Here is a 9,025-nt window from a genome sequence, read left to right on the forward strand (position 1 = left end):
CAGCCTGCATTCACATGACCAAAAATGCATGTACAGTTGAGTAACTCAACAAAATAATTGGTGATGAAAAGAAAATTAATTAATAGAAATTATTGAAATGGATTTCATCTATAGTACCCTATAAGTGTGAAAGCACTTAGTCCTTTGCAATTTCCAAAGTTCAGATGAATAAGAAATCACATTAACAAGAAACAATAGTCTCCTTCACAGCATAAAACGCACCAGGTAAAAGCAAATAACCACATAGTCATTACTCCCTTGTGACAGACACCCCCCTTTGTGCTAGATGTGTGCTCCTGTCTAGACACTGAGACAGTGTACCTCTGTCTGTTTATCTTCCATTGGGTACTGGTACACCATCAACCCCCCCCCCCCCCCCCCCCCCCGATCATCTCCAGCATGTGTCCCAAAGCTCAAGTCAACAGCCAGACATGCTGAGGCAGATCAAACACATCCTAAATCTCTGACAGCATTTCTAGTTTCATTTTTACACAAACACCTTCACTGGGATGACGTCACTGTTACTGAGACTTTCACTGGGGAGATTTTCAGGGGCTCATCATTCCTGCCACCATCTCTCGAACAGGGAGAGAAGAATGGGAACACCCTCTCAGTAAATGTGTGTTTAAAAGTGTAAATGAGTGACATGTCACTGGAGTTGAAGAAGGACACCTGCCCCCTGTCATAGTCCAGCTGCACCCTGATGCTCTGGGGTTTCCTCTTCAGTGTGAGGTCAGTAACTCCTGCTGCTCTGTACTTATCACCATTCCTCAGCCATATGACCCAGTATCCTTTCCCTGGGCTGCATGTTATCTGTCCCTTCCTGTTGATGGACTCTTTCACCACTCCTACATCCCACTCACGTTTATTCCCAACCTTCACCTCCCAGCTGTGTTTCCCTGAGGTGAACCCCTCAGATCCCAGCACCAACACATAGTTGTTAAATCTCTCTGGGTTGTCAGGACAGTTCTGCGCTGTATCTGTGTCTCTCACAGTGGTCAGATCATCAGAGAGAGAGAGATAGGCATGTACAGTGTTGGGGTCCATCATCACAGGAGCTGAAATATGAAGAAGAGAGATATTTAAACGGTGGGGAGAAGAGGTACAGGAGAGAACACACACACCTGGTGGAGGAGTGGGCGTTGCGCCTCCTACCGCTGCTGTCAGGGGAGGTGCAACTGGCAGCATGAAATATACCAGCCGGGGCCCTGGACAACTACACCACCAAAAGAGACTGAGGGAGCTTTCTTTTAAGACCGTCGCTCCTTTAAGGCAGTCGTGTAAGTGTTTGTCTTGTCTTGTTATTTGTTTGTTGAGTGAATGTATTTCCACAATCACAATATTTATTATTTGAATATTTTATCTACAATGTGTTGTTTTTATAATTATTTGTAACTGGCTGAATGCAAAGCCCTTTGAGCTACATTTTATGTATGCAATACAAATGAAGCTTATTATTATTTTTTATTTTTTAAATGTATTTTTTTATTCCAAATTTTTTATTTTTTATTCATTAAAATGCCAGTGCTGCATCACGTCTCGTGTTATTGTATCATAGCTTGTATCATAGCTTGTATTTGTGTTGTTAAATGTTTAATTTCATGTTTTCCTGTCACGTTCCATGCCTCCGTTGTAGTTCATTTCCCTGATTATCCTTTTCTATGTGTTTTATGTCAATGTTCCATTCTATGTTTTCCCTTTCTCCCGATTACCTGTCCACTCCCCCCCACACCCCCACCCTGTCTTCTCCACACTGCTCTGGTTACCTGTCCACACCCCCACATCCCCCACCCTGCCTTCTCCACACTGCTCTGGTTACCTGTCCACACCCCACACCCCACCCTGCCCTCTCCACACTGCTCTGGTTACCTGTCCACACCCCCCCCACCCCACACCCCACCCTGCCTTCTCCACACTCCTCTGGTTACCTGTCCACACCCCCACATCCCCCACCCTGTCTTCTCCACACTGCTCTGGTTACCTGTCCACTCCCCCCACACCCCACCCTGCCCTCTCCACACTGCTCTGGTTACCTGTCCACACCCCCACACCCCCCACCCCACCCTGCCCTCTCCACACTGCTCTGGTTACCTGTCCACTCCCCCCCACACCCCACCCTGCCTTCTCCACACTGCTCTGGTTACCTGTCCACACCCCCACACCCCCCCACACCCCACCCTGCCTTCTCCACACTGCTCTGGTTACCTGTCCACTCCCCCCACACCCCCCCACACCCCACCCTGCCTTCTCCACACTGCTCTGGTTACCTGTCCACACCCCACACCCCACCCTGCCCTCTCCACACTGCTCTGGTTACCTGTCCACACCCCCCCACACCCCACACCCCACCCCCCACCCTGCCTTCTCCACACTGCTCTGGTTGTTTGGACTCTGACCCTTTGGACTCAAACTGCCTTGCCTGTATTGCCCTGATTGCCGTGCACTGAACTATTTCTGTGGCACTTTGATTGAAGCTTGTTATTTATTACATCTTGGAGTCTGCGAATGGTTCCCATCAAAACGACCTCCCTGTGTCCATCTCTTGTGTCCGCCCATGGCGTGTGACAGGACCATTTCACATACTCTATTCAGATTAGGTCCCATACACAGGAAATGACATATACTAGTTATGGATAATAATATACTGTAGTTATAGTGATTCATATTTTAAATATAAAACCTATTTGCATTATGAAAAGTCATGAATCAATGAACACATCATTGCAAATTCAATAGAATCAATTCTCGCAGCTAATAAAGCATATTATTGATGAGGTTTTACATTGTGTGTTAATTCTGTGTCTGCGTGAGTTCTGATATTAAACTGCGAGCAGTGCAGTGCAGCCCTCAGGATCTCCCTGCTCTGAGACTGGATGACTCTGTGCTGTTTATCTTCAGCACCATGTCAACATGCAGCCTGTTCCTCCTCTTTCATGTGTTCATTAAATGTTTGTAAAAAAAACCTGATTTCAGCATCTGGCCCAGATACTCACTGTACTGCACCATCCCCAGCATCTTCGCCCAGACTCTGAACGTCAGGTTGCCCAGGTGTTTGGCCACGTCTATCAGCGCCCCTGAGAGCAGCTCTGGGTCCTGCAGTGTGCACTGGGCTCTGTAACGACAGGCAGGAGTCAGTCAGCATCGGGAACTGAAGAGACTTAAACACACAAGATGAAATGAGCTGAGAGTCCACATACCTTTCCTTGATGTTGTTGTAGCTCTGAAAAAAAAACACAATAAGAGCATCATTGTGAGTGTATAAATGTATTCAGTCCATTCCATTATGAGAAACAATAGGTGAGAAACAGCAGGAGCCATGTTAATGAAAGTGAAGAGGATGGTAACAGTCAGCACACGTGACGTTACTTTACTGAGGTTCATCGGTATAAACTCGGTCAGTAAATGAAGCTCCTACCTTTAAAAAGGAGGTGTCTTCGGTCTCCATGGCCGTCTCTAGAGCTGTGATTTTGTCTGTAAGGGTGGAGATGTCTCCACTGATGTGTTCTAGCTTCTCCTCCATTATCCGACTCTTCTGCTCCTCTTCCTCTTTCAGTGCAGCTAGTCTGGCCTCCTCTTCCTCACGCAGGAACTGGTGGAGCTTCTCAAACTCTGCCTTTATCTGCCTCTCTGTGTGCTGGGCTTGACTCTGCGATTCAAACACCATTTTAAACCTGAATAGTGTAACTACGCTTGGTTATTCATGTATGGCAGTTGGTGTGTTTGTTATCCATGTCACACACAACATTAATCAAAAATACTACATATTTACTAATTGTGTTACTCACCCTGATGTGTTCTGCTGTCTTCTTACATCCTTGTTCAACCTCAGTAAACTTCTTCAGTTTTTCTTTAACAAGATTAAGTGCAGGCTTGAGTTCCTCCAGGAGTGATATGAACCAGTTAAGACTTATTCTCACAAATAGCACAGTATTACCCCTGCTACACTAGTGACGGTCAGTGTGATTTTGTAACTGTAAGCCTGTGGGAAATGTAGTATGGAAAATACTACACTCGAGGAAAGATCAGTGAAATATTCTTATAGAGCGTCATAACACAATATATTTTATTGTGCATTTTCAGCACAATTAAACCAATAAAATATTTCAGCAAAATAGGATAATAATACTGGGCTGTACATGCATATAATTTACAGCCAACTGTAAGGAATGTTAAGCATTCATAGAACCGGCTTCATTTATTGTGTTCGATATTAACACATCCATTTTTGAGAGAGTATATACAACTCTGTCTCCACTGGTTATTCACTCGGTGTAGATTTCTGCACTTCCTGGTTGTTGCACAGTTCTCTTCTCAAGCAGATAACAGTTTATATGACAGTAGTTTTATCAGATCTAGATCTTTATTTTGTTAGAGAAAAAGTATTATGTTATATTTGTGCTGTCAGTATCTAATCTCACACATCATTGCTATATATTTATGAAATCACACTGTATTTCAATGTTACATTTCTGGAGCTGTATTCACTATAAAAGGCTCATAATAACAACTGTGAATCTGGACTTAACCATGCCCACATTTTACTCCTAGTGCATTGTACTGAAATCTAAAATACTTGATGTTTTGAGGCTTTAATACAAGACTTTCAGATGCAATGCTGACTTGAATTTCAAATTATGATTGAAAAAAGAATACCTTCAGCTCCAGAGCGGCCTCTTCCACTGGACAGACCGGGTGGTTTCTGTGTTTTTTTTAAGTCTGACAGATGAGACAGAGAGGCTCTTTGTCATGTTCACAGAATAAAACAAGTTTCTCTCCATGGAGACTACAGCGAGTCTCAGTCTTGTCTGCAGTTTCTCTCTCAGTCTTCTGCTTTAAGTAAGATTCCACAATGTTTTTTAAGGCCAGGCTTAGAGGAGGTTCATCCATAGAGGCCTTTCTCCTGCAGATGGGACACTCTCGAGAGCTCTTCTCTTCCCAGAACTGCTGCAGACACACTCTACAGAAGCTGTGGCTGCATTTCAGAACAACAGGCTCTTTAAAAATGTCACAACATACAGAGCAACAGAGATCGTCCTCAGGAATCAAAGCTTTAGCCTCCATGTTACAGTCTCTCCGTCTCTCGGTCTGATACTTTCACCGCTGCTGAACCTGGGACAGAACACACCCAATGTGCGTCAAAACAGAAACAAACCTGCAGATCAGGTTTGTAGTTCTCAGTCAGTGGGAGATTCTTGACTGGGTTTGTCCTCTCTCTCTTATGGAGATGGTCCCGTGCCTGAACTGGATTGGATTCACAGGATGCAGTAATGTACCACTGGATCCATTTATGTGCCCTGTATGAAAATGAATTAAATGAGATCATTTGGGACAGCAAGGCCTTAGTAATACACTGAATACATTTGGGGTTGGGATAAAAAGATAAACAAGAGTTCATAATTTAATCTTTTATTTCCCCGTATTTACGCCTGGATGTACTTAAAACATAGCACCTTTGGTATCAGACCACCCAATTTCTAGGTGAGCAAAAGTACTGGTACGGAGAGTAATAAAGTAAATAATACTTAATATTTTGTAGCATATCCCTTGCTTGCAATAACCACATCAAGCCTGTGACCCATTGACATCATCAAACTGTTGTATTAATCTTTTTGTGATGCCTTTCCAGGCTTTTACTGCAGCTGTGACAAGTGAAAAGCAGTAATACATTCATAATTAGCTAAGTTTAAAAAGACTGAATTCATGGTCTGTAATGTGATGAAGTTAAAAATCAGTGATCTGCAAAAACGATCTTATTCTGCTAACCTGATATTGATTACTCATGCCTCCCCTGCAGTAGGGGGAGAACTTGTGATTAAGCCATCAGTGGAGAAGACACAATACCCCGTAATGACAATGTGAAAAAAGTTTTTTGGAGATTTTTGCTAATTCATTAAAAATAAAAAACCAAGAAATCACATGTACATAAGTATTCACAGCCTTTGCCATGAAGCTCAAAATTGAGCTCAGGTGCATCCTGTTTCCACTGATCAACCTTGAGATGTTTCTACAGCTTAATGGGAGTCCACCTGTGGTAAATTCAGTTGATTGGACATGATTTGGAAAGGCACACACCTGTCCATATAAGGTCCCACAGTTGACAGTGCATGTCGGAGCACAAACCAAGCATGAAGTCAAAGGAATTGTCTGTAGACCTCCGAGACAGGATTGTCTTGAGGCACAAATCTGGGGAAGGGTACAGAAAAATTCCTGCTGCTTTGAAGGTCCCAATGAGCACAGTGGCCTCCATCATCCGTAAATGGATGAAGTTCGGAACCACCAGGACTCTTCCTAGAGCTGGCCGCCCGTCTAAACTGAACAATCGGGGGAGAAGGGCCTTAGTCAGGGAGGTGACCAAGAACCCGATGATCACTCTGTCAGAGCTCCAGCGTTCCTCTGTGGAGATGTGGTTGTCCTTCTGGAAGGTTCTCCTATCTCTGCAGCAATCCACCAATCAGGCCTGTATGGCAGAGTGGCCAGACGGAAGGCACTCCTAAGTAAAAAACACATGGCAGCCCGCCTGGAGTTTGCCAAAAGGCATCTGAAGGGCTCTCAGACCATGAGAAACAAAATTCTCTGGTCTGATGAGACAAAGATTGAACTCTTTGGCATGAATGCCAGGCGTCATGTTTGGAGGAAACCAGGCACCGCTCATCACCTGGCCAATACCATCCCTACAGTGAAGCATGGTGGTGGCAGCATCATGCTGTGGGGATGTCTTTCAGCGGCAGGAACTGGGAGACTAGTCAGGATTGAGGGAAAGATGAATGCAGCAATGTACAGAGACATCCTGGATGAAAACCTGCTCCAGAGCGCTCTTGACCTCAGACTGGGTTCATCTTTCAGCAGGACAACGACCAAAAGCACGCAGCCAAGATATCAAAGGAGTGGCTTCAGGACGACTCTGTGAATGAGTGGCCCAGCCAGAGCCCAGACTTGAATCCGATTGAACATCTCTGGAGAGATCTGAAAATGGCTGTGCACCGACGCTCCCCATCCAACCTGATGGAGCTTGAGAGGTGCTGCAAAGAGGAATGGGTGAAACTGCCCAAAGATAGGCATGCCAAGCTTGTGGCATCATATTCAAAAAGACTTGAGGCTATAATTGCTTCTTTCATGTTGTCATTATTGTCACGTTTCAGGTCTGTCTCACCATGTTTTATGTTGATTTATGTTTATTCATGTTGTCTTAGTCACGTAGTGTCTTATCATGTATTATGTTAGTCTAGGTTTGTCATGTTGTTTAGTTTATTTCTTGTTACGATTTATTTTCTCGTCATGTCTAGTTATGTCTTGTTACGATTTATTTTCTTGTCATGTCTAGTTATGTTTTCGTACGATTATATTACCTGGTTATGTTGAGTGATTATCGTCTTAGTTCCGCTTTGTGTTATGTTTCGATGTATGTTTATTGTTACGTTAACTGGTCGTGGTTATGCATACACTTTTACATGTTTTTCCGCAAACCTTGCGTTCCGCCTTTTCTCTCTCTCTCTCTCTCTCGTTCTGTCCTTCACTCCCCTAATGTTCGATTTGTCTATTTACTAAAACTACTAACGCTAGATCAGGATTGGGTAGAAACTAACAAGACTAATCATGTGTTCATGTTACCTTATGTTTCTCGTGCATGTCATTTACTAATTTACTAATGCTAGGGCAGGATAGGTTTATTACTAACGATTACTAATCTCCTTGTTAAACTTGTCATCCATCGCACCTGTTTTCCATTTCCTTGCTACGCTCTTACTAATTGTCTACACCTGTCTACACCTGCATTTATAGCCCAGTCGCGCAACTGTTCACTGCGAAATTGTCTGCCTCTGTTTTTTCACGCAACTCTTGAGCATTACTTACTGTTTGATTACATGTTACGATCCACGCCTGTTTACTGACCATTGTTTATTGATTTCTGTGTTGTGACCATTGTTTGTTTTTTGACTACGTCCTCGCCTACCGTTTTTTTGTACTTTTGCTTCGCTGATTGTTTCATGGTTTCGACTCCCGCTTCGCCCACGACTACGCCTCTGCCTGCCGCCCGTCTGTTCATCTGCCCCGCTGACAGCTCTCCCGCTACCGGACCTCCCTGCACGTCTACCGACTACGAGTTTGCCTCTTCCCTCGGCACCGTGCTTTTTGTTTGTTTATTTTTTGTTTGGCTGGATCTACGTGTATGGACTTTGCTTGGATTGACTACTCTCCTGGGATTCGTCCCGAATAAAGCCCTGAGGGGTCTTTATATTACTATTGTTTCTGAGTCGTGCATTTTGGGTCCAACCCCCACGCACCCGTCTCAGAACAATTTCGCCACTATGGACCCTGCTGACTCAACTGCCATGTTCCACGCCCTCCAGGAACAAGGAGCCATCGTCCGGCTGCATTCACAAGGAATCTCCGAGCTTCACCTGGAGATTCGTGAACTGTGTGCAGAGATGAGGAGGCTCGCCATCGCAGTCCTGCCACAACCACAGGAGGAACCCACCCACCCACCCACTTCCCCGGCGGTCAACCCCTCGGGAGCCTGGCAATTCCGGGAGCCCCAACAACCCCCTCCGGAGAGGTTCGGTGGAGAACCTGAGAGGTGCAAGGCGTTCCTACTCCAATGCGAGTTTGTTTTCAAGCAACAGCCCCAGACCTACAACAGCGACGACCGTCGGATAGGCTATGTGATGGGATTGCTCAAGGGGAGGGCATTGGATTGGGCTACGGCGGTGTGGTCCGGGGATTCTTTTCCTCCTCGTTACCCAGTCTTCGCCGATGAGATTCGGAAGGTGTTCCAACACGCATCCAGCGACCAGGAGCCATCCCAGAGACTGATTGCTCTGCGCCAGGGACGGAAGACCGCGGCAGATCACTCCATCGACTTCCGCACCCTCGCGGCGGCTACTAGTTGGAACGATGCAGCATTGGCGAATCTCTTCCTGGCCAGCCTGAGTGAGACGCTCCAGGACGAGTTGGCGCGACTGGACCCCATAACCCAGCTCGACCAACTCGTGCGCACCACGATCCGCCTGGACAACCGTGCCAGACA

At 45.4% G+C, this 9,025-nt stretch overlaps 1 pseudogene; it reads right to left on the reverse strand.

Annotated features, from left to right (window-relative positions):
• Positions 1 to 501: 501 nt before the first annotated feature.
• LOC133134527 (zinc-binding protein A33-like) lies at positions 502 to 5,061 on the reverse strand (annotated as a pseudogene).
• Between the last annotated feature and the right edge of the window lie 3,964 nt (positions 5,062 to 9,025).

This window comes from Conger conger, chromosome 8, assembly GCF_963514075.1.
Source record: "Conger conger chromosome 8, fConCon1.1, whole genome shotgun sequence".
NCBI classification, from domain to species: domain Eukaryota; kingdom Metazoa; phylum Chordata; class Actinopteri; order Anguilliformes; family Congridae; genus Conger; species Conger conger.